Source organism: Meriones unguiculatus (genome assembly GCF_030254825.1).
Source record: "Meriones unguiculatus strain TT.TT164.6M chromosome 13 unlocalized genomic scaffold, Bangor_MerUng_6.1 Chr13_unordered_Scaffold_40, whole genome shotgun sequence".
Classification (NCBI taxonomy): Eukaryota; Metazoa; Chordata; class Mammalia; order Rodentia; family Muridae; genus Meriones; species Meriones unguiculatus.
Window position 1 is genome coordinate 427,166 of NW_026843649.1, and position 25,621 is coordinate 452,786.

General features: G+C 36.4%; 1 pseudogene; it reads left to right on the forward strand.

Moving 5' to 3' along the window:
- The first annotated feature begins 1,599 nt into the window (after positions 1-1,599).
- On the forward strand, positions 1,600-16,435 carry LOC132651105 (zinc finger protein 431-like; annotated as a pseudogene).
- The last annotated feature ends 9,186 nt before the right edge of the window (positions 16,436-25,621 follow it).

A 25,621-nucleotide genomic window follows, 5' to 3' on the forward strand; every position in this document is an offset into this window, starting at 1 on the left:
CATTCCACTCATTTTGTGGAGAGCAACCTATAGTCTTGACAAAAGTCTGTTTTGTTTTGACATTACAATCACACTACTTTACCTCAGTAAAATATAACCAATTACCAGTACTGGATGCTTTATTTAGTGACAAAAGATTTCCAGTTGGGACTTTCCTGTTATGTGGTGATTTCATTTATATTGGCTTCTTACATGTATATATTTTAGAAAGTTTCTATTGCATTAGGTTTCTACAGTACCAAACAAATGGCCCTTAATTTTACCTCTCTCTCTTTGTGTTACCTTTTCATTGCCCTCTTCCTTTCCCAACCCCCTTCAATTGTATCCTTTTAGTCCACCTTCAATTTGTAACTACCTATTTTATTTCCCATTCCTAGGGAGAAATCTCTGCCTCCATCTTACTCCCAGTCCTTAATCGGTATGTGTCCCCTGTGGCATTATGTTTACTTGCTTGGATATCATATATCTTAAAACTAATATTTATGTATGAGCAAATTCATACCACATATAACTTTTGGGGTCTAGGTTCTCTCATTCTCAGTTTCCTGCAAAAGTGCCTTTATCTTCAAGAATCATGATTTGATTTTTTAAATGTCTGAGTAATATTTGACTATGTAAATATTATGTAAATGTACTTGTACTCTATATTCCTTTTATAACGAAGCTAGAAATACACACTGGAAAAAAGATATAATCTTCACAAATGGTACTAGCTAAAGTAGATGTCTATATGTATAAACATAGGAATAGATCCCCATTTTCACTCAAAACTCACCTCCAAATGGGTTAAAACCTCAGCAAAGTTCATGTGCAGTTAAGGTATTTGAAGAGAAAGTGAATAATAGCCTGAACTCATTCACCCAGAGAAAGACTTTCTGAATAGAATAGCATTTTTCTTATCTTGAGATTCTCTTCCATGTCTTGGACTGTGTAGGTGAGGCTTAACTCTGGAGTTTTTGTTTGACTTCCTCATTTTTTCATTTCTATTTTTATTTAGTTTGCAATTTTAGTGTGTCTTTTTCTACTGTGATGTTTTGAACTGTTTTCATCATTGTATTCCACTCTGTGTTTTCACAGACATCACTAATATTTTATCTATATCCACTGTAATGTCCTTGAGCATATTCATGTTTTGAAGTCTTTGTCTTCTACTTTGACTCTATTGCATTTTATAGGGTCTACTCCAGTAGGGCTGAATTTGTTGGAATCATATTGTCTTCAGTGTTAATAATTTTGGTTTTGCACTGTGTTTAAGTATCAGAGACTGGGGAGATTGTGATTTTAGACGTTAATATTTGGAGTTGACATTGGTAAGTTTGTAGTGTTTTGTTTCTTGGTTTCTGTTGCCTTCTTTGGATCTTAGGAAAGTGTGGTGGCTGTAGGTTGCCTTTTTGGGAGTGCTTCTAAGACCATGCCAGGTGTGGCTACTGTGGATCTTGGGAAGCACTTGTTTCTAGATAATTGGAATGATACTAAGGAATGGGAGTTGGCTAAAGGGGGGATTAAGGAAATGCTCATTTAGGAACAATCTTGGTCTACAAAAAGGTATGGCAGAGTTCTTCTTGTTTAGATGTAGGGTGGAAGACAAGCTCCCTGAAAATGGTGTGCTGCAGTGCTGTGGATGAGATTAAAGAGATTGCCCTGGACTACAGAAAAAACAGTAGGAATCACTCACCTGTGTCCAGCTTTATCATGTCTAACCAGATCCCAGGTAGAGAGTGCTTTTATTTATTGCTCATTGACACAAATGAATGGGAGTGGACTAGAAGAGTGGAATGATTAGGTCCTCAGAAGGGAGGAACTCTGTATTCACTGAAGCATTTGGCACAGTTTCTCCATGGAAATGGTCTGTTACAATGTTGTAAATGGGACTAAGGAATCTGCAATGGAGGCCAGGAAGGAAAGTACAGCTGGCCTAGTTGATATCTTGATGGTGTTGTCAGAGAGTTCCTAGATAGAGAGTGTCTTCAGATATTGGTGCTTGACATAAAATAATGGAAATGGACTAGAGGAGAGTCTGATAGTCAATAGGAAAGAGGACACTAGAGAATTACAAGTGATTCTCCATGTAAAAAGTAAACATCAGCACTTCAAGGTACAGTTTAAAGGAAAATCTTTATTACAGATATGAAGAAGAGTAAAGCCATAGGCATCTGGAAGACTTTAGAACATGAAGAGAATGTAGTAGACAAAACAAGATCATTAGGCTGAATTCGATCAGGTGATGAAAATGTGATTAGGAGAGAGAGGACAGTGTGAAAAGCAACAGGAGAAAGGGCTAAGAGAGAGGGAGCTAAGAGGACCAATAGAGACCCATGAAGTGCAAAATCAAAATGGCAAGCCTAAATAGAATTGAGAAACTGAGGGGAAAGATAAGCCCATGAACTGGAGAATTTTATTTTAGGGGGAGGAGTGAGAAGATCTCATAAGAACCACTTTGTAATGGGTGCTTGAAATTCTGAGAGAGATTGGTAGTGAAAAATGTGCTTTTTATGCTAATATGTAGCACAAGTTAGCCATTTGTATCAGGTTCTTTTGGACCTGACACCTGGTGTCTCAATGGACAAAAATCAAAGAGGTTCTAGAGACCCTTGCATGAAGATAATAATTTCTAATTGTTTTGCTTTCTGTCTCTTTGTTGTGGAATTAAGTCCATTAATAGTGAGTTAGTACTGAAAGATATGTACCGCTTCTTTATATTTTGTTGCTTTTTAGTTTAATACCAGTTTTTAGAGAAATATAAATGATAATATTTTTCTATCAAACCACACTCAGAGCCATTTAATTTTATTTTAAATACCAAATACATGTCAAAAAGTGCAAAGGTATTTCTATCCCCCCTTTCTTTCATAAGACTCCCTACACTCTGCTCAAAGTTGGGCTATGCATCTTGGCATCTGCTTTGATATCCTCTAGGATGGAGTCTTTCAGAGGTCCTCTGTGGTAGGATCCTGTCCTGAGCCCTTTTTTCTCCCTCTTCTGATGACCATCCTTTTTGCCTTTCTGAAAGAGGATTGAGCATCATACCAAGAGTCCTCCTTCTTTATTAGCTTCTTTAGGTGTACAGATTTTAGTATGTTTATCCTATATTATATGTCTAATATCAACTTATGAGTGAGTATATACCCTGTGTGTCTTTCTGCTTCTGGGATACCTCACTCAAGAAATCAATCTGGTGATTTCTCACACAATCGGAATAGTGTTACTGCAAGATCTGACTATACCACTCCTAAGCATATATCCAAAATATGGTCAAGTATACAAGGAAATTTGCTCAAGTATGTTTGTAGCAGCTTTTTTTGTAATAGTCAGAAGCTGGAAACAACACAGATGTCCCTCAGTTGAGGAATGGATACAAAAACTGTGGTATATTTACACAGTGGAATACTACTCACCAATTTAAAATGAGGAAATCATGAAATTTGCAGGTAAATGGTTGGAACTGGAAAAGATCATCCTGAATGAGGTATCCCAGAAGCAGAAAGACACACAGGGTATATAATCACCCATAAATAAATTAAGAAAAAAGAAAAAAAAACAAGAGCAAAGGTTTGAAAAATATAATCTATAGGCTCATTCATTCCAATGTCACTAGGGAGAGGCCCTGCTGGACAAGGGTAGTTAGTGTGGCCTTATTGTAGCTGGTGTGACCTTGTTGGAAGAAGTGTGTCACTGGAGTTCTACTCCCTGGTTTTATAAGTCCATGGCAGAGCCTTTCTCTCCCTGCTCTCCATCCTCTCCCCTTCCTTCTCCAACCTCTCTCTATTTTTCACCTGTGCATCCAGATTAGACCTGTCAGCAACTTTCTAGCCCCATACCTGCCTGTATGCTACCATACTTCCTGACATGATGATAGTGAAAAATCTTTTAATATCCAACATGTTTTTATCAGAAAAGTTTCAAAAGTTGTAAGGCTAGAGGGTACATCTCTCAATACAATAAAAACTATAGATAAGAAACCTGCATCCAACATCATCCCTAATGGAGAAAAGGTTTAGTCAAGTTTACTCAAGTCAGAAGTTACTCATCTGTGTGCACTATCCCTACTCCTTTCCAATATTTTGCACAAAGTACTAACTAAAGCAATAAAGAAAGATAAGTAATGGATTATAAAAATGGAAAGTAGAGTTCAAACTACCATTATTTGCAGATGATGTAATAATATGCATTAGAATTCCTCAAAATTCTATCACAAAAATTTATGAAATACTTAACAAATACAGCTATGTGACAGGATACAGAATCAACTTGCACAAATCTATTTCCTTTGGTATGCACCAACAGCAAATATTTAAAATAGATTTTGGACACACTCCATTCAGAAATGTTTGAAGGAAAGTAAAATATCTAGTAATAAACAGATGAAAGAAAAAATAAACCTACAATGAGAACTTCAAACACTTAAAGAAATCAAGAAAGACACTGGAAAATGAAGAGGCATCCCATTTTCCTGGATTGTTAAAAATAAAATTTTGGGAGGAGACCAGAGAGGGGAACACAGCTTGGATACAAATTCAATAAATTGAATTAAATGCTAATAATAAAGTTAAAAAAGAAGTGGTGTCTGATAATAGTGCTCCAATGTGCTATGTGTTTCCACCTCTCTCCCCCTGGGCTGTCTCAGAACTTCCTGGGGAATAGTTACTGCAGTTTCTTTATTCCAGCTTGAAGTCACAGAAAAAAAATCTCATTGCATTTTCTAAAATTTCTCTTTAATTATTAATATTCTTGGCAACCTTTCATCTGAAGGACAGATTGTTCACTCCCCTGCAGGTTGTTCAGCTATCCAGCTTGATACCAGGAGGAAAAGTGGAAGTGCCTACTCTGCGCTAGAACACAGAAGGTACTCTAGGGGAGAACTGGCACTTATGATACTGAAATACAAATCTCTACAGATCTGAAAATGGTTTGGTCCTGAAATGGAAGCCTGGGCTAGGAATCACTAAGCCCTATCCTTTCAGCACACCCTAAGGGAGGTGCTCATGTCACTCAAGACTCACTGTCTAATCAAGACGCTGAGGCCATCCCACCAGTCAGAGGAAGAGGCGGGTTCTTCCTGCCGCCATGGTGCTTGTTCGTGCTGTAGCTGAGCAGGCTTGAATGGATCACTGCTGTGTGCAGTGAGGGGATATTAGGGGAGTTCCAAAGTCACAACATGGTGAGTGTGAGGCCGCTGCCCCCAACCTGGTGGAGCAGGAGCCTTAAGAGCAGGACCTACATGTAGGGTCCTTTTTGGGGCTGTGTGAGAACCGGCAGCCAGAAGCATCCACAGGAGCGATCCCTTGTCCTAGCCGTGAACACAGTGGGGTCATCTGAATATCTGCCCTGTATTGGGTTAGGGGTGAAGCCGAGAAATCTCACCTCAGGCACAGAAGTTAAAATGAAAGTTTTATTTTCTGAGCTCAGGGAAGCGGCCAGATCAGGATCTGAACTGTGCCCGACGGTAAGCGTTATTGTATATTTAAAGGGTTAAATCTACAGGGTGAGGGGCCCTTGGTGAGTGTTGGGGTCATCGACTCAAATTTTAACATTGTGGGTTAAGCAATGGTGCTTCTGTTGGCAGCTGTGCTCATCCAGGACACCTGGCATCAAGGCCTTTAACTGTTTTCTAAAAATCCAAGGTCCTTAATTTATATCCCTTTACATTTGCTCCAGAACTCAACGTGATAAGGCAACAAAGAACTGGGTCCTCTGTTAGTAAGGTCTTTGTAGGCAATATATTTTTACTATTTAGGCACCTCCGTTAAGGTAACAGTAAGTTTAATGAATTAACAGATACTTAGTAAAATGTTTAAGGCACCATGTGGGAGACGGCTCTTCAAGCTTGGGAATGTGAAGCTAGTTCGACATTGCTAGCAAAATGGGGAAGCAAAATGTAAGAGTTGCTTGGAGGAGGCTGTGCTCTGGAGGCTGTCTTCCTTACACACTATGAAACTGCATGTTCACAAAGCATTTGCAGTAGAGATTTGAAGGAAGAAATGTCCTTTGCAGGATGCAAACTCGGAGAGGCCTAGTTTCTTTAGTATCTTCTAAAAGTTCTGCCAGTGGCATTTAACATGTAGATGTAAGATTCATTTGGAGTAAATCTGTGGAGGTTGTAAATAACCTGTGTTGAGTAGCACTTCCCTGTAAAGCTGTGATGTAAACAGGTAGAATTGTTGATGTAAGGGATTTACTAGTGTTTAGGAGACAGGAAGTCACACCAAGTAGAGTTTATCTAAAGAATCTTTTAAAACAGACCTGCCAACCAGATCTGTTAGAGATTAAGATGCTAGGAAACAAATGTTTTCCATGAGTATTGTCAACAGTTTGTTTCCAATACATAACCAAGCCCTGATTCATAGCAACCATTGGCCATCTCCATGTCAAAGGAAAGGTGTATAACAAGCTGCTTAATGGGCCATTACAGAAGTACAGCCAACATTAAAGCCAGAAGTGCCATAAAGTTGAAGTTTACTTCTTGAGAAAAACATACTTCTGGCACATGGGCAAGACATCTTATGATAATCATTTGAACAGGGTAAACACTGTTGTGTTGTAGTCTAGCCCAATCAAACAAGGCTTTCCTTGAGGTCCTTATGTATGGAGAATGACATAACTGCTTCTCATACTCCTTAAATATGCTTGTTAGAGCCAGAACAGCGTAGGGCCTAGGCCTTGGGAGATTTTCCTAAGATTCTAAGGTATTGATAATAAAACAGAGCTCATTTTTCTAAAGCCAGGTATATTCCTGGGTGAGTTGCCAGTCCAGGTCATTTGAGGAGGGGTTGCTTCAGATCTGAGAAGCTAACTCTTCCCAACACATGTAGCTATACTTATCAGTTCCAAGGCCACTCTGGTCTTGGTAAATAATGTTCTGCTTGTGTAACATTGTTTTATTAGACTCCTAAAGATTTTATCCTAGTCTATGAGAGTTTCTGATAAATTCATAGATGTCTCCTGTTTCCTTCCATTTTTCCCCTGGAAGTAGGATACAAGATGTTATTCCTCTTAAGAAGCTTAGTTAGGATAAGACATAGCTCATTCAAGACCTTCCCACCCAGGTTTATACTTTCTACCTTCTACTTTTCCTGTCATTTGAAACCTCTGAGACCATTCACTTATGGTCCTGTCAGTGAAGATTGGCTTGCTTTTATTAGGCAAGGGTGGTACTTAAATAATTCTAGGAATATCTTTGCTGTGTAAATTTCCCATCTGCCTCAGTGGCTAGACTTGAAAACTCTAGCCCATATTGAAATTGTTTAACATATAACCTGGGGCCTGAGTTTAAAAAAGACTTAAGGATGACTGCATAACAAATTCAAAATCTTGCCTAAGATGTCTTCTCTTTTAGCATTAATCAGAGCTGGGTACATGCTACAATTATAGAGAATTTTCTTGCTTAACATTTTAGTTGTTTGTGCAGTGATTTCTCTCTGGGAAGGCATATTACATTTAAAACAACTGCACCTTCTGCCTTTTGAAAAAAATATATCTGAGATAAGCTGTGTTGCCTCAGGTCACATTGATTGAAGTGTTTTGTTCCATAGAAAATGACTTTCCCTTCCTCTCGATTAAACTTCCTAAATTCTTAAGTTAAAGGCTGTACCACATTAGAGTTTTTAAATTACTCATTTAAGTCATTTAGTGACTTAATTGTAGTAACAGTTGTAGTAACATTGTAGTAACAGTTTAAAGGATTTGTGTGCAAAGCCTGGGTTTGGCCTTCAGAGTAGAAAAAGAGGATAATTTGTCTGTATATTCTGCAGAGTGAAACAGGGTAGACAGTAGCTAGCTCACAGACAAAAGTTTAAGTGATTCAGTGGCTGTCACCACCATTGTGAAGAAAACCCTAATGGAGGTAATGTGAGGGATTTTGGAATTATCCAGCATGTATTAATTCAAGCATATAAATGAAGACAGACAAGATTAGTGTATATACAATTTAGGGAGGTTAGGTTGAACCAATGAATACTGAATTTCCAATTAAGGGACCGTTCTTTAATACACTGGAGATATGAACAATCCTTATTGACATAATTAAGATACATAAAGAATATAAGGCACACACCATTGGCTGTAGCTGAGTGTATCAGGTTACAGACCTCAGTAGCTAACATGACACATAGTGCATTGATTATTTCTATTTAGAGCAATATAGTCTGTAGCTCAGGCTTCTCTCATGATTTTTATTTGAGAATTGTTTTGAATTCCTAATCTTGCCTCTGCTGCCCAGTGAGTCTTGAAACTGTCCAGGCTGGGCCATGACTGGTCAATGAGGAATGGATGATGAGGAGGAAGAAGGTGAGAGTTTTCTGCTTTGATGGTAGATGGGTAAGCAGGAAATCAATTGTAGATAATCACTGAAGTCTAACCTGGTCATGTTTTGGGTTCAAACACCAAGCAAATAAAGAATCTGGATATGGACCTGAACTTATCTCTAGAAATAAAATTATTGTAGTTGCATTCGTTCAACCAACACAGAAGATCTTGAAAAAGTGGTATGGCAGTGCCTAACAGGAATGTTATTTTTTTCTGTCTAAAAATGTATAGTCTGAGAGAAAATGTGTCTGTCACACTTGGTGTACTCTTGTGCATATGTCTACCTCTGGATAATACTGGGCCATAAAGCCTTTCTCAACATTTAAAAGTGATTTCTGAGAGTATAGTTAAATCATTTCAGTCTTCTAATTTCTTCCCACTATTAAATCTCAATCCCTAGTTTTGTTTTGTTTTGTTTGTTTGTTTTTAAGGCTGAGGTGACTATTTAAAAAAAGCAGATCTGCCTACCAGGTTCTCCCAGAATCCCTCATTTCCTACATGTTGCAGGGTAATGATTTGTGCAGTCTTTCTCCCATTTGCCCTTATCTATGTAATTCAACCATGTTGCTTACCTGTTTGTTTTTTTTAATTTATCATTTACTGTCCTAGACTCTTGTTCTGGCTCCCCCCTACTTCTCTCTTCTGTTTCCTAACATGGCTCAGGGTCATATCAACTCTAGACTCTCCCTGATGTGACAGCCGGGTATGCTCTCTGTTTTATATATAATAATATTTCTACTCCATCATACTTAGGAAAAGTATTTCCATTTTTATTTTTCATTCACCTCCCATTTAGCATTATTTAAAGTTTTAAATTCATAGTCATCACATTTTGCCTTCATTTGTTGTTCGTGTTTAAATATGACTGAAGGTTTGTTGCTGGATTCCTTAGCTGTGAGGTAGAAATGACTTCAATTGACATTGAGAGTGTAATGGAATTTGCACATAAAGACCCTGTGCCTTATAAGGTGAACATGTTCCCTAGGACAGTGTAAGGTTTTACTAAAAATAAAAATTTAACAGTTTATGGCTCTGTCTGCCCCTACCATGGAAAGGCAGTGCTGAGAAGGCCTGTGCCATCCCTCTGAGCCATTTGATCTCTAATAATCCAGTAGAAGAGCTGCTATAGTCCTGAGGCTCAAATGTCTGCTCCAAGCTAGTGATGGACCCTGACAAGACTTCACAATCAAAACAGAGTATCATTGGGAGGTAGAATATAGGATATTTCTAGTATTTTGTGTGGTTTTTCCTCTAGCAAGATGTAAGTTAGACACAGCCATGCCTTGGAGGATTATGGATTTCCTGTGCCAACACCAGCATGAGCAGGTCTGCTGAGCTGTCAGAACTCAACCTCTTGTGACTGGGATAGACTATGAACCAGACTGTGGGTCTTTTCACATACCTAGTTTCCAGAACAGAGGCCCTTGGCCTTTGAACATTCCTGGCTGTGGATTCCTTTGGAGGGGTAGGCTCTGCTACTTTGGCCATAGGAATCTCTGATGCTTATAATATCATTGTCCACACTATTATACTAGTTTTGTGTGTAGTGGGAAGACGGGTTAGAAAATAAAGGTCAAATTTGTAGAAGTTTTCAACATTGCTTTCTAAAATATTTTTTTCCTGATATATTTTACACATATGTTAGAAACTGGTGTGAAGGAAGAAATGTTGATCATACTTTAAAAACAGTTGGTTTGCATCCTTTAACCTTTCCACTAATAGCAGCCACAATGAGGTACCTTAAAGAAATCAATCCCAGGATATACAATGAGTTTCTAAACTGCAGACGTGTCTCAAGTGTGCATGGTGTTATGCTATTAGATATGGTAGATTTCACATCTTATGCAAGAAGTCAGAATTTAAGCATCTGCTTTGATGCCTTGTTGGGTAGAGCCTTTCTAAGGCCCTCTGTTATAGGCTCCTGTTTTCTCACTATTGCAATGTCCATCCCATTTGTCTTTCTGAGTGAGGATTGACCATCCTACCCAGGTTCCTCCTTCTTCCTTAGCTTCTTTAACTGTACAGAGTTTAGTATGTTTATCCTATATTATAGTCTAATAACCACTTATAAATGAGTATATACCATGTATGTCTTTCTGCTTCTGAGCTACCTCACTCAGGATGATCTTTTCTAGTTCCCACCATTTGTCTAAAATTTTATGATTTCCTTGTTTTTAATTGCTGAGAAGATGAGGGAGGGGTCTACAGATGTGATACGAAGTGAATGAACTGTAATTTATTAAAAACATAAAGAAAAGATACTCAGGGTCAGATGAAGGGGAGGAGGATCTCTCCTATCGGTGGACTGGGGGAGGGGCATGAGGAGAAGAGGGAGGGAGGCCAAGATTGCAGGGGAACAAGAGAGGGGGATACAGATGGGAGGAAAAGTGAATAAATTGTAATAAATTTTAAAATATTAAAAAATTAAAAAAAGAAAAAAATAGAATTTATCATTGTTTTCATTATGGACTTCAGTGGTTCTGGGTTTGCCTGCAATCATAAGGTGTGCATGAGAAACTGCAGTGCCATAACCCACCTTTCTGGTGACCTCCATTTATGGAGAAAGCTCTAGGGAATGGGGACTGTGTCTCAAAAACGATCAATAGGGCTGTAGATATGGCTCAAAGGATAAGCTACTCTTCCAGACATTTTGAGTTCTATTCCCAGAACCCACGTGGTGGTTTAAAATCATCTATAATGAGATCTGGCACCCTTCTCTAGCATTCAGGTGTACATATACACAGAACATTGTATACATAATAAATAAATTTAATTATTTCTTGACCTTAACCTTGACCTTCAAGCTCCCCCTGACTCTGGCTTCAGAGTGTAGCAATTAAATGTGTCACAATAGGCATGTTTTTTTTTTCTTGTTTTAACATTGTTTGCTGATGATCCTGGAATGTGGGTTTCTGTACATGTCAAGCATATGCCACTGTTTTGATTTCCATCCACATCCACATTTGAATTATTAAATTTGGTAAAATATATTCTATTTCTTAGGATGGCCTATGTTTACCTCATTAATACTTCCTGAGTCTTCAGAATCATTACATTCCAGGTGCATGACATTCTTCCAACCTATCTGTTTGTTTTGAAGATTTTAAATGAATATGAGTATTTTACCTGTATGCATGAATATATAATCTCATGTGTGCCTCACAGTAGTTAGAAGTAGTCCTCACAGTACTCAGAAGATAACTTCAGAGCTCCTGAAGTTCAAATAAAATGGATAGTTGTAAGCTTCATGTAAATACTGGAAATTGTGCTCAATTATTTGCAAGAACAGCAGGAGCTCTTCACTGCTGACCTATTCGTTTTGCCTTCTGTTGCTTTTGTATGATCAACACTTTCATTGCTAATATTTCATTTGTCCATTCATAACTGTTTAAACATGCATTTCCTTTTAGGAAGATGTTACTAATATTATGGTTTATTCTGGGACCCTTCAGGTTTTTAGAAGATGAATATAGAACTGGAGTGGATGTATAATTCTTTATAGGGACAAATGCTCTGAGTTTTTTAGTTGTTTTTTATTATTACAGTGATTTTTACAGGGGAGACAGGGCCTTAAAATGTATGTGTACCTGTCCTAGAGCACATAACACAACCAGGCTGGAATCCAGCTCTGTCTCTGCCTTTAGAGTGCTAGGATTAAATGCATGAGACAACACTCTCAGCATGCCCATAAATTTATTTCATACAATTTCTTTGATGTGTGCTCAGTACTTCTTTTTCTGTTTGTTGTGTCTCTCTCTCTTTTCTGTGAATTAGCATTTCTCTTGCCAGGAAATATCCTATTCTGAGGCTGCAGAAAATTAAAAGGTGGACCTCATTAATCAGTTTCCTTCTAAAATGACTTAGAGATTACATTAGTACTTTTATGTAAGGAAATAAGTAGGGGAAGCATCAGAATTTTATGAATATATTTTCCATAAACTATACATTTAAAGTGATGTCACTATGGTGCTTTCTGTTGTTTGCATGTATGGAATATTTCAGGATGCATTGATCTATGATGATGTGCATGTGAACTTCACTCAGGAAGAGTGGGCTTTGCTGGATCCTTCCCAGAAGAATCTCTACAAAGATGTGATGCTGGAAACCTACAGGAACCTGTTTGTTATTGGTAGGACTATGAATTTACTTTCACTTTCTAAAACAATGAGACAACTGTTTCTGATGATGATATTGTGGTTATTGGTGTTCTTCTGTAATTTTAAGTGTAATGAAGGACGAATAAGATGAATAAATCAGGCATCATTCTACAATTCATAGAAAATAGAAACCACTCTGGAAAGCTATCTGGCGCTTTCTAAGACAAATAGGAATAGTGCTTCCTCCAGACCAAGCTATACCACTGCTAGGTATATACCCAAAGTTTGTTCAAGTACACAAAAAGGACACTTGCTCAACCATGTTTATAGCAGCTCTATTTGTAATAGCCAGAACCTGGAAACAACCCAGATGTCCATCAACGGTGGAATGGGTACAGAAATTGTGGTCTTTTTATACAATGGAATACTACTCAGCAATCAAAAAGGAGGAAATCATGAAATTTGCAGGCAAATGGTGGGATCTAGAAAAGATCATTCTGAGTGAAATATCCCAGAAGGAGAAAGACAAACATGGGATATACTCACTTATATAGACCTATAAGATATGATAAACATAATGAAATCTATACACCTAAAAAAGATAATCAATTGAGCGGACATGGGGTAAGACGATCAATCCTCATTTAGAAAGACAGATGGGATGAGCATTGAACGTAAGACAGGAGTCTACTGAGCGCATCTGAAAGACTCTAACTAGCAGTGTTTTCAAAGCAAAGACTCATGACCAAACCTTTGGCAGAGTACAGGGAATCATAAGAAAGAAGGGGAGTTAGTCTGATGGGGAAAGGATAGGAGCTCCACAAGGACCAAATATATCTGGGCACAGGGTCTTTTTTGAGACTGACATTCAACCAAGGACCATGTATGGATATAACCTAGAACCTCCACTCAGATGTAGCCTGTGGTAGCTCAGTAATCAATTGATTTCCCAAAGTGAGGGGAACAGGGACTATTTCTAACAGGAACTCAATGACTGGCTCTTTGGTCTCCCCACCCCCGAAGGGAGGAGCAGTCCTGTTAGGCCACAGAGGAGGGCTTTGCAGCCAGTCCTGAAGATACCTGATAAAACAGGATCAGATGAATGGGGAGGAGGTCCCCCCTATCAGTGGACTTGGAAAGGGGCACAGTGGAGATGAGGGAGGGAGGGAGGGACTGGGAGGGAATGAGGGATCGGGACATGGCTGGGATACAGAGTTAATAAAATGTAACTGATAAAAAAAATAAAAAAATAAAAAAAAAACAAAAAAAAAGAAAATAGAAACTTAAAATTTGTGGAATTTCTAATAGTTGATCATTTATTTTCTGGTGCACATTTTAGGTTACAATTGGGAACACCATACTATTGCAGAATGTTGTCAACCTTCTGGAAGCCTTGGAAGGTAATTTTCATGTGCAAGCTGATGTGAATATGAGTTTTCAGAGTGCCTCTGAAGAAATGTTAATGTGTCCCAGAAGTTTTAATGAAAAGCAACAGTGTAAAAAAGCAATAGTTCAAGTTTATTGATGATTATTACATTCTCACAAATCCAAATACCACAATGTCAGGTATCTGATTTTTCTTTGTAAAGCATTCTTCTAAGAAAGACAAGGAAATAATCCATTAACAGATTTCAACCATCTGAATCATAGGCACATCAGACCTATGTTGTAGAACTCCAAATCTGTATCTTTTCATACCACACAAACATTGCAATGAATATGCATTGAATAGGTGATAGTATACGTCCAATAATCTTCTAATAAGCAATAGTACACACTAAAGCTGGTGTTACTCATTCATATACTCATTTAGTGATAGGGACATTTTATAAGTCAGGATGTTGTAGAGAAACCTTAATCCCTATTCCACATGTCCATGAGGTACAAAATATCAAACTGCATAAATGTGGTAATCTTTGACTTGTTATTTTTCTTTTAATAGGTAATTATTTGTCAAAATAGTTGCAAGCCATGTGAGCATAGGGATACTGAAAGAAGCAACATATTTTTTCTCTCTGAAAACAGTCTGAAGAAATGTAGCAGTCTCCACTTTGAATAAGCTTTTGATATGTGATACAAGATTACAGTTACTTTATTATTTATTATTAAATAGTTAATAATGATTAAATTGTTATTAAAATGAAAAAAAAAATCAGTGTTCAACCTATAGGAGAGAGGTTCTTTTAGGTCTCAAACATCACATGCTTGTGGAGACTTTTGGAGCAAATCCAGCAAAGCATACTATTCCCAAGTAAAGTTCACGTATACATACATCAGCATAGGTCAGTGCATTCTAAAATATCCAGTACATCTAAACAACAGAAAATGGGTAATGATAACACTGTGAATCTATACTTCATTTTTAGTTAATTCATTGTTAATGTATAAATTATAAACTGTGTCACATGTACACAATAAACTCTAAGTCTGGGACTACTAATACATTAAACTAATACAATTAATTATTTTTCCAACTTCATTTGGAATACATCTGCAATTTTACACTGTGGAAAATCCCTGTAAGTACTAGGAATATGAAATTTCTTCAGTTTGTCCTGGTTCGCTTTACTAATGTGAGTCACTCTATGGAAAATATATTAATGCAATCATTATAATAAACCTCTGAGTACTTCTTGATCAAATATATAAAAAAACCTCATAGAAAGTGTATGCTATAATATGAACCATGTAATTAATGCTCTTATCATCACAAGTATCTTCAGAGACACAAAAAATATCATAATGAATGGGAAAACTATGAATGTGAACAAAGTGATAAAACCATAATTTTTGGTTTTTCTTTACAATTAGATCAAATTATAAAATTAATTCATACAGACAAAAAGCTTTATTAATGTAGTGAATATGGAAAAGCTTACACATGTACCAATTGTCTTTGCAGGCATGAAAAAACACATACTGTAGAGAAACCCTCTGAATATAACCAAGGTGGTAAAGCCATTTCAGGTGACAGTCAGTTCCAAAGACATAAAAGAACACATGCTGGAGAGAAGACCTATGAATGTAATACATGTGGTAAAGCCTTTTCCTTTCACAGTAGTCTCCGAATACATAAAAGAACACATACTGGAGAGAAACCCTATGACTGTAACCAGTGTGGTAAAGCCTTTTCACATCATGGTAATCTCCAAACACATAAAAGAACACATACTGGAGAGAAACCCTATGAATGTCACCAGTGTGGCAAAGTCTTTTCTCGTCACAGCATTCTGAAAATTCATAAAAGAACACATACTGGAGAGAGACCCTATAAATGTAACCACTGTGGTAAAGCCTTCTTGTATCACAGTAGTCTACAAACACATAAAAGAACACATACTGGAGAGAAACCTTATGCATGTAATCAGTGTGGTAAAGTGTTTTCACAAAACTGTCATCTCCAAAACCATAAAAGAACACATACTGGAGAGAAACCCTACAAATGTAATCATTGTGATAAAGCCTATTCACGATGCAGTCAGCTCCGAAACCATGAAAGGACCCATACTGGAGAGAAACCCTATGAATGTAACCAGTGTGGCAAAGCCTTTTCAGAAATTAGACATCTCAAAATGCACAAAAGAACACATACTGGAGAGAAACCCCATGCATGTAACCAAGGTGATAAACCCATTTCAGGAAAGAGTCAAATCCAAAGAGATAAAAGAACACCTACTGTAGAAAAAACCTACGAATGTAACCAGTGTGGTAAATTCTTTTCACGTCACAGTAATCTCCAAATACATAAAAGAATACATACTGGAGAGAAACCCTATGAATGTAAGCACTGTGGTAAAGCCTTTTCATATCAATGTAGTCTCCAAATACATAAAAGAACACATACTGGAGAGAAACCCTACACATGTAACCAGTGTGGTAAAGTCTTTTCACAAAACTGTCATCTCCAAAACCATAGAAGAACACATACTGTTCATACTGTAGAGAAACCCTACAAATGTAATCAATGTGATAAAGTGTATTCACGACACCTTCACCTCCAAAACCATAATAGGATACATACTAGAGAGAAACCCTAAGAATGTAACCAGTGTGGTAAAGGCTTTTCAGAAGATACTTATCTTCAAATACATAAATGAACACATACTGAAGAGGAACACAATCAATGTAAACAACATGATAAAGACTTTTCACAAAACAGTCATCTCCAAAGACATCAAATATAAATACTAGAGAGAAACCCTATGAATGATTGTAATGATTAAGCCTTTGTATATATCTATATAGCCTTCATTAGCATGAAAGAATTCATACTGCACTGAAACCCTGTGAATATATTTAATATGGTAAATGAAACCTTTGCATTTTCATCTATCTGATAGAAACATAATGAAGTAAAATAATCATGAGTCTTCTGTATATTTCACATCATAGTTTGAAGTTCTATGGATGTGTCTATATTATGTGGCATTCCACAAGTCATCATGTTCTCATTAGAGATCCATTTGGCACTTCATCTTGAAGTACTTCCTGTTAATGGAATTATGTAGTGATGATAGATGTTGGAACAGGAATAAGATGTATCTTAAGAAATTCTTGTGTATTTGTGTATGTGTGTATATATGTATTTGATTATTACAGTTTGTAATAATCAAATGGCACATATGTGAAGACTGGAAGAACTTTGTGTGTTGTAATTTTAGCCTGTCTTCATGGTGATCAAAGATCATGTTGCCAGGTTTGCACACCATGGACACTTCCCACTGAGCCATCTCATTGATTCTCAAATAACATTGGTTGAAACATTATAATGTAAATACATTGTCTTCTTTTCAAGTTGTAATCATTGTCATCTAAAGATGGAGAAAAAAAGGACAATTTGAATAATAAATCCCATTTGCAAAGAAGAGAATGTATTGCTGTATTTTTTTAATGTGTTAGTTTATTTTTAGAAGTATGTTATGGGTTCAGGAATAGCCACAACCTGACCACTTGAATGCCAGACTCAAACTCAAAGTAGCTTATTGAATGATCAACAAAACCTGATTGGTCAGGACACAGCCTGGATGCAGGAACCAGATTGTGACACCAGTCTGTTTCTAAGGTGGGCCTATCATAAGAAAAACTTTTACCAGGAAACAACCAGATAACCAAGTGGGAAGCAAGGGAAGGGTAGCATTACATCATTTTCCTAGCTAAATAGAAGAATTGATTTTGTTCCAAGTGTATTGTATCTATCTAGTAAGACAATGAATTTTAAGCTGATTATTTAGGATATAAGCTTGGGGACTTTCCAATTCCCCATCATTCTGGGAGAAAAGAAGATAGAAGGGTATTGTGGTTTTTTTTTTTTTGTTGTTGTTGTTTTTGTAGAGCATATATTAATTCAGGCAGAATGTTTAACAAGTACTGAATTGTAAGTAAAAGGCTATTCAAGCTCTCAGACTGGCAGAACCTGAGAATGTGAACTTTATTCTACCTTCTGGTCAAAATGGATACTTAAAAACAAAATGCCTATGGTTATGTTAGGTAGTGAGGTCTAGACATGCCTGGACATATCTCAATGTTGATATGCCTAAACAAGTAAACTGTGTTCATAACATTTCTCAGAAACAAAAATTCACAGTGATTTCTTTGTTTATATTTGCAGTTGATGATATTGAATTATTCAAAGAAATGAAAGGAAAAAAAAAACAGTTCCTGTTTGTAAAAATGAGGAGCTGGAAGAACAATTTAGTGGGTTCTCCCTTTGCAGTGCTTTCTTAGCCCATAATTTATTTTTTATTTTTATTTGTTTTTTCTCTTGGAGATTAATTTATTTTGAGGCTATAATTGTATCACAATATTTCTCTCTTCTTTTTTCTCCCCACAAGCTTTCCCACATGCTCCCCCTGCCCACCTTCAAATTTATGTTTCTTTCTTCACTAATTGTTATTTCATGAATCATGTACACATGTATTCTGAAATATAAACTGCTTGTTTAGTATAATACTACCTGTATGTATGTTGCCGAGGCTGAATATCAATTCTCTAAGAAATTAAATGTTCTAAGTGATTATAGTAAACTATACAAATAAAAGGTATCCTATATTAATCATTTTTAAATCTAAGGAAACACCACAAAACAAAGTAATGAGAATGTATGAACATCTTTCAGTAAAACCTCAGTAGGAAAAGATTCAATTCTACAACAAAGTGGCAAAAAATATTAGATAAAATTTTCAATTAGAATTTTTGCTACCTTCAAAAATTTTAATACATAAATGATGATAATTTATTATTTTTATTATTTCTTCCATTTTTTCAAATATAATATCATTATCCTATCCTCTATCAGCCTTCCTTCTAGCCTGTTCCCATTTCTTAGTGTCAGCCAACCATACCTGAAGACATGCTCTACATTCTGAAGACATGCTGTGAATCCTCTGACCATACTAGTCTAAATATCAGGCAGGCAAGGTTCAGTCTACTTTCTATCTTCAATTCCAAATTCCTCAGTCTCATCTCCAAATCTCTAACACAACATTTGCAGGCACCTGTCCTCTGATCCTCCATCCATTCCCTATAACTGTGCCAAATCCTATAGTGGCCCCAGATTTTCTCTTACTCAGTCCTCTCTTCTAGACCACTCCCATTTGTTTGTATCAATGACAAATAAGTAAAAACGCTCTATTTGGGAACACTGGTATTCACATCAAAGCTGAGTACAGGCAAGTGACTCATACAGTCTTTGTTCCTACCCCACTATAACTTTTTCAGTCTCAATGACAGTGCTACAGCACACATCTTTCAGATGTTTGTTCTCCACTATTACTCCAAACAATTGAAACCTGTGATGGAACCAATTTTTTTTTATCTTGAGCATGCTCTCAGCTTTCCCTTCTACCCACCTTTATTTTTTAGTGTAATCACCAATACCTAGAAATGGGTTCTACCTAGGATCCCTAATGGCCTATACAGGCAAGAACTCAGAAGAATTTTCTACAAGACAACACACAGCCTATAATGTTTCCTAAGATCCAGAAAGTGAAACAGGGGAAGAAATGAAACATCAAAATCAGATAATCAACAGCTTGAATCACAATCATTTCAAACCCAGATACCTTGACACCAGTGTGAAACCAGGATTATTAACACACAAGATAATATTACTCCTCCAAATCACAGCAACCCTACTAGAGGCGACCCTGAGAAATTCAGTATAGATACAGCACAAGACAATGACTTCAAAACATAAGTTTTTTCAAGGGTATTTCTGAGGGTATAGATAAAACTCAATGAAGTCTGTGAAAACAAACAACCAGTGAAATAAAATGCTTAAAACAGGTCAAGGCATCATAGTAGAAAAATAATCACTATAAATGAAAACTAAGATTAACCTAGAAAAGAAAAATATAAGATGTCAAAAAAAGTCAAGAGATAAGCCTCACCAACTCAGTCTAAGACATGGAAAAGAGAATTTCAATACTAGAAGAAAGACTAATGTGTTTAGATATTATTTTTTCTCATTGAGTGACTTCAAGGCTCTTTGATATATCTTCACATCCATCACATTCACTGTATCATGATTTTACTGAGGTCTTTAACCAATTTGGTGGTGAGTTTTGTGCAGTGTGATGAGTAGAGATCTATTTGCATTATTTTACATGCATATATCCACTTTTTTAAAGATGGCATCTTTTTTCCATTGTGTATTTTTTGATTTCTTATTATTAAAATTATTCATTTCTCTGTAAATTTTAATTTATGCCTGGGTCTTCAATTTTATCATTGACCAATCATCTGTGACTCTGCCAATACCATGCTGTTTTTCCTACTATACTCCGGGAGTTCAGTTTAATTCTGTGGATAAGTGATCCTTCAAGCAGTGTTATTTAGGATTGTTTAACTATCATGCTTTGTTCATGCTTCTATGTAAGCTGAAAATTGTCCTTTCAATGTTAGGGAAGAATTGTCTGGATTCTGATGGAGATTTCGCTGAATATATTGATTGCTTCTCTTAGGATGAGTCGTTTTTACTACCTTAACCCTACTTACTCATGAGCAGTGGAAATCTTTCCAACTTTTGCACAGGCATAAAGAAAACATTTTTAAAATAAGGCATATAAATGAAAATCTGCACAACAAAGGACACCATCACCGTGACAATGTGGAGCCTACAGAAAAGTAAAAGGTTTTTAGAAACTACACATCAAAATAAGGGCTAATATCCAAATGTTTTAAGATGTGAAAAGGAAAAAACTAAATATCAAGAAAACACAAAATCCAAGTAAAACATGTATACCATTTTAAATAGTGAATTCTTAACAGAAGAAAGTCAAATGGCTGAGCAACATGTAAAGATATGCTCAAGATCCTTAGTCATCATGGAAATGAAAATCAAGAGGACTTTGAGATATCTAGAAAATCAGAATGGTTAAGATAAATAATAACAATTGTAGTTCTTGCCAGCAAAGATATAGAGTAAGAGGAACATTCAGACATTGTCAATCAAAGTGCAAATGAAGAACATCCTTGTGCCTATTCCTCATCAATATGGGAATTTTTCTATGCCAAAAATTCAGTTGTACACTTTGTGGACATATATCCAAAGGATGCTTCATTCTACCATGGAGACATTTGTTCAAATATGTTTATGGCTGCTCTAATCAACACATCCAGAACTTGAAAACAACAGAGATGTCCATCCACATAATATTAAAGAAAATGTGGTAGAGTTATACAAAGAAATATTCCTCAGTTGTCTAAAAAATAAAATTATGAATTTCCAAGTAAATGAGTATTTACCAGTAAACTGAAATTAATCATTCTTAGTATAGTAACCCAAACTCAAAATTCCAACTATGGCATGCATTTTCTAACATGTGAATGTTAGTTGAAAAATTACAAGCAAGCTACAGTACATAAATCCATAGGGATGGAAACAGAATAAAGGTATAAATTCTGAAAAGAGGTAAATAGATCTCCTTAGGAAAGGGAAATAAAATAGGTAGTTATAGATGGAAGTTGGGTTAGAAAAGGAGACTTATTTGGAAGTAAGGAGGGAAGAGAACATTAAGGAAGGTAATATGCAGAGAGATATCAAAAATTAAATGCCATTTGAATGGTAGTGTAGTGACCTAAGACAATAGAAGCTTCCTAAAATAGATACATATCTGAAGATGACCTAAATAAAATCATATGAGAGAGTTAAAATAAAACATCAATTGTCACCAAATAAAGATTCCAATACTGCGGCCTGCTATATGTACTTGAGGATTGGGCCAAAGGAGTCTGATTGGAAGGCCCAAACAATACAGGATTTTGTCAAGACTATAGGTTGTTCTCCAAAAATTGACTGGAAGGCCCTAATGATGAATGGAACAGCCACATTGAGTATAGAGAAATCGATCCAGTGCATACATAGAAACTTCACATCTACATGCTAGCAACATTGATGCAGGATGCTACTCTGCACACTGTCAATCAAAGAAGAAACATAACATTGAACTCTAATGGTGTCCTACCTACAAGATATGCTAGTACGATTGTTTTGGGATTAACCAGCCAATATCAGGTTTGAAATAAGTCTCTCTGTATGGAACTCATACATCTTACTGTTTTGGTGACAAGAACTTGAAACTAGATAGCAAAAAGATCTAAGGAAAAGGTAAATACTACTTTTATACTAAAAGAATGTAGCTATAAAATGACACCTAATGACATTCTGCAATAATCATAGAACTTTGCCTTGTTCACCCATCATCAAACATGCTTCCACATATAGCAGATGGGAACAAATGCAGAGACCCACAGAGACAATATGCAGACAATGAGAGAGCTCAGAATACTCAAGCAAAAATAGATGTCGTCATTACAGCCATCATCTCCAGGCTTACGGAATTGTTCAATAATTAAGCCAGCAGAATGAATAGCCAGAAAAGATGAAGGACTTCATCATACATGTGTGTGTGTGTGTGTGTGTGTGTGTGTGTGTGTGTGTGTATATATATATATATATATACATGTGTATCCTATAAATATATTAAATATATCAAAAATTCTGATAACCAATATTTTGTAAGATTACACATAAAGGACAATTAATTATTTACTCATTTATTTATTTGTATATTAAAATTATAAATATGTCCTATTTCTTTAGCTTTTCTCCCTTCAAACCGCCCAGAAAACACTTTTTGCTCTTTTAACACTCATGGTCATTTTTTTATACACTGTTTTTTACATAAGTAACATACAAAAATTTTCTTTGTATTATGCTATATATATTGTATTATAGTAATAGTAATGCATTATAGTACCATGAAATGATATCAAGTATATTTATGATAAACAGTATTACAGAAAACCGGAAAAAGTATAGAGGTAAAGTATTATCTTTTTCAGTTGTTAGGAGATGTTTGCCAGAGTCAAGCCATCTAAGGAACAACCTCCTTCTTGATGAAAGGAGCAAAACTGAGTTCATGTTACCAGGCTCCAGAACCAATTCCTAACCTTCTTCTTCAGGTGTTTCATGTTTGTCTGTTAACGGGTAAGTAATGTTAAGAGGGAAGGTGCTGATCATCTATACTGCAGCACAAGAGTTGTAAAGGTGTTGCCTGTCATGACGTAAATTGACTATGAGCAGTTTTACCCCTCTTTGTTCTTGTACAATTCTGAATTTGTGGTCAGCATTCCAGAAGGGGATGCGACTGCAAAACCTGAGTCAAGAACCCAGAAACCATGTATCCTGGATAAGGCTCAGTCACCATTTACTTCCTTGCTCAAAGCTTCTGTGTTAAAGTTTGATTGGAAATCCTTTGGCCCAACCTGATCCCTTTCCTTTGGAGTTCCATCTTATAAAAACACTTTAAAAATTCACTTCAGTGTTTCAGTTAAGCTCCAAAGTCTGTTCTTAGACCTTAATTGATTAATAGCAGCCTGAATGCACTAGGATTTTGTCATCTGCTTAAATAAGATGAATGTTCAGAGAATCAGTTAGTTCCCAAATCTGTGCTTTTATCTCTGACTGGTCAGGTTTTTGTGCCTAAATCAAATAAGGATATTGCTTTCCAGAACTGCTTTGATTTTTTGGATTATTTTGGTGGTTCAGACCCCAACAATGTGATTTATTACAAAATGTAACTGTGGAGTCACTGGTACAAGAGTGTGCTATTAGCAGAACACAGATTGTTAGATTAAGGCTTGAGAATCTTAGTACTATGAAAGGGTGATGTAGGAAATGATTATCTATACTTCACTATAATATCTTTACTCTTTTTTTTACAACTTTATAATTATATCTGCTAGGAGAAGACAACAGATCAGAGAGTCAAGATAAATACAAAGCTTCTGAATGTCAGACACAAGAGACTGACACCAACAATTCCCCATATTAAAAAAGTACTCTACAGAATATTTAAAGTGCAGTTTTGTGAAATACAACTATGTTTTTTTTTATAATTTAATTTTTATTTTATGTGCATTACTGTGAAGATGTTAGATCCCTTGGAATTTGGGGTCATGAACAGTTGTGAGCTGCCATGTGGGTGCTGGGAATTGAACCCAGGTCCTTTGGAAGGGCAGACAGTGCTCTTAGCCACTGAGCCATCTCTCCAGCCCCTAAAGTTATGTTTTTAAATCACCTGTTCAAACTACTTTTCATAACAGCCATCCAAAACAAACAAACTGATTTTGATGACCTACAACTATGTCTCATGCTATTGTGCTCTCAAAGAGTCACCATGGACCATGATGAAATCACACAGGTTATGGAAGAAAGAAAGAACCAAACATGTTTTCACCCTCATCGTGGATGCAGGTGCAGAGCCCCAGGGCTATGGGATTCCCACAGCGCACACATGAGAGAGAAATAGAACCATGAAAACCAGAACATTCAGAGCCACTCTGGGTACAGTTACAGAAAAGATTTCAACACCGTGAACTATCCTCAGTTCTCTGGACTATCCTTCTTCAGTCTGTGTGCTTGCCTGTCATGAGAACCATTGAGTATGTACAGACTGAGAACCTGAAGCAACAGTAAAAGCAGCTGTAGCATACAAAGTCTTCTCTGATGAAGCAGAAATAGACAGACTATTCACCCAAGGCAACATTAAGGCTTCAGCTGCCATGCAGAGCATCATTAGCTTTCAAATACCAGACCCGTGAGGTCTGAGAGATGTTTTTCTGGAGGAGGAACATGGAAAAAGTAACCTATGATGGCCAGGCAGAGTAGGGTATTTAACTCAACAGTGTCCAAAGGTTGGGCAGCAATATATTGGTGGGTAAAGCATATTTCAGTTCTTTTTTCTGTTGTCAGCATTATCACTATTACAATATGATCAAGAGGAAAATAGTTTATTCTGGTGGTATTTGTGAATTGCCTTAGCTTCTGACTGTAGTAGTGGGTATTTTTGTCTACCAGAGAATTTTTTTTTTCATCAAGTTTCTTAAATCCTTATTCAGAGGAACCCAGTGAAGAGTTTGGGGAAATGCATCTACTTTAATAAACACATTTTATTTTAAACAAACGTCACTGATATTTTGTTACTTTTTTCAGGTTTGACCTTGATAGCGTATACAGAAGCTTTTTTCTCTGACTGGGAATTATATTTGTACAGAGCATGATGATAAGCCTAACTCTGAACATGGTAAAGAATTTGGTCATTTGTAAGGTGACTAACCATTGACTTGCATGCCCTAATTATCTTTTATCATTTGGAACAAGTTTGTGCTTTTGTCCATGTTAAGTTTGAGCCTCAAATTTTTGAACCGAAGATTTAGTTGAAGATCTTTTACAACAAAAGAAAACCTTAAAACATAAATAAAGTTCACAGAACGACTAGAAATATTACTTTCCCGGATCCATTCATATTGTACCTTTAGAGAATATTAGTTTTTAAGGTGACTCAGTTTATCCAAACTAAGCAAAGACAAAGAGGCTATATTTACATCTTCAAATAAAATTCCGGTGTCCTGGATAGATCATAGGAACTTATAAACCTTATTTATAAAACATACCTTAGTCATTAAACATATGTTGTTCCTTTCTTAGGTGATTCAAGAAGCCTAATGTTGAGCACAGTTAGTAGAAATATATGTGGGTTTTCAGACACTTAAAAACTTAGACATATGTCTCTAAGTCAGTTTTAATTAATCTGAATAAACATTTATGACCTTGGGAATTTATAAACCATGGTCAGATGTTTGATGTTTCTAAGTTCCATTTTCCAGAAACAGTAATTGTATCCAAGTAACATATACGCTATGCTTTGACAGATGTTTTT